This window comes from Sinocyclocheilus rhinocerous, unplaced genomic scaffold, assembly GCF_001515625.1.
Source record: "Sinocyclocheilus rhinocerous isolate Xijiao unplaced genomic scaffold, SAMN03320098_v1.1 C36732522, whole genome shotgun sequence".
Taxonomy (NCBI): Eukaryota; Metazoa; Chordata; class Actinopteri; order Cypriniformes; family Cyprinidae; genus Sinocyclocheilus; species Sinocyclocheilus rhinocerous.
The window spans coordinates 1-1,629 of record NW_015785401.1 but is presented as its reverse complement, the minus strand read 5'-3'; the positions used below and the strand labels follow the sequence as shown (position 1 = coordinate 1,629).

The 1,629-nt window shown below is 45.1% G+C and overlaps 1 long non-coding RNA gene across 1 annotated transcript; it reads left to right on the top strand.

Annotated features, from left to right (window-relative positions):
* The first annotated feature begins 6 nt into the window (after positions 1-6).
* On the top strand, positions 7-1,578 carry LOC107736484 (uncharacterized). Its single transcript, XR_001639678.1, has 3 exons — positions 7-94; positions 477-578; positions 1,232-1,578. It is a non-coding gene; the product is annotated as an uncharacterized LOC107736484 (long non-coding RNA).
* The last annotated feature ends 51 nt before the right edge of the window (positions 1,579-1,629 follow it).

Below are 1,629 nucleotides of genomic sequence, written 5' to 3'. Positions count from 1 at the left end.
CAGCCTGAGCTTCAGGAACCAGCAGCTGACCAAACGAGTGGAGCTGCTGCAGGAGGAGCTGCTGCTGTCTGAGAGCAAGAGCAAGAAGAGCAAAGTGATCATACACACACATGCTGACTGTTCCATACATGACATGTTCCATCTCCTAAACCTCACAAAAACCCCTCTGCACATATTAAAACATATTTCATATTTCCTCTCGGTGACCGTTGGCTGGTCCTCACAGGTTAGCTGATGTTTTTGGTCTGCCGTACTCAAACATACACACAGTCATGAGACACACACACACAGTTCTGTCAGAGCTGATGAGACATAAATGAGCAGATCAGGAGCTCTTCTGTCCAGCCACAGGATTAGGAGAAGTTTTAGAAATCACAGGGACCAAATGAAATGCTCTGTTACTCTCAGACACGTGAGAGAGCGAGGACGTATGATGTGCATCATCCGTGATTGTTGGTTTGTGTGTGTGTGTGCAGAATAAAGCCGACTCGCCGTCTCAGGTCAGCCTGCAGACACAGAGCGTGTTTGATGAAGACCTGCAGAAGAAGATCCAGGAGAATGAGCGGCTTCACATCCAGGTGTTCATCACTCTACACCGCTGTGTTTGAACGTTTCTTTGACATTCTGATGAGCTTCATCACACGGGGAATGCATGGACTCTCGTAGCTCAATAATGTCAGCTCATACAGCATTAAAATTACAATTCAGATATTATTGTACAAAATACATATCACACATACAGTCAGTTGCACACACAGAAACATACTCAACATCACTGTTTTGAAGTAATTAAACTCACAGCTTTGCACACACAATCTCGCTCTTGCTTTATCTCTGTCTGATTTAGAACGGGTGGAACTGTAGATCTGATGACCCGTATACAAATTAACTAATGAGAATGAACAGTTTGTTTCATGTCAAATTCCGTTTGATTCATTTCATTCAAGGACAGCAGGTATAGAATAGCTCCAGATTAGGCACCTGCACCCTGCTGGACAAGAGGTAGAGAAATCACATAAGTTAAGTAGTGGTGAACCTCAGGGTTCGGTGCTTGGTCCTCTCTTTTTCTCCATATACACAATATTACAAAGAACATCCATGCAGATATTCATACAGTACTAGCCCATGTAAAAGCAGGTTATCAGAATGGGGCGTTTCACATCTCACCGGCGAGAGTTCAGCTGTTGGCTGAGGTGTGTGTTATGATAATGTTGTGTTGTTCTGTCTGTAGTTTTATGAAGCGGATGAGCAGTACCGTCGACAGGAGGCTCAGCTGAGAGCACGGCTAGATCAGCTGGAGAAAGAGTCTGAGCAGCATCAGGCCGTCATCGACGCCCTCAACCACAAATACACCGACGCCATCGAGAAACTGCAGAACGACAAAACCTTTCTGGAGGTCAGAGACACATTCAGATGCTGGAAACCCATTGTGTTTGTTAGGGATAGTGTTAGTTAGTGCTCGAGCGTCATGACAACACTAAATCACTCTGCTTTTCACAATGATGGATGTCAGTGGCAAAACATGTACAGGGGGTTGTTTTGGGTCGTGGATCATTCAGTGCATGATCTAATGTGAGCATACAGGCCTTGAGATGTGTTTTGAGCCTGACCGCTGGTTTAACCCAATGC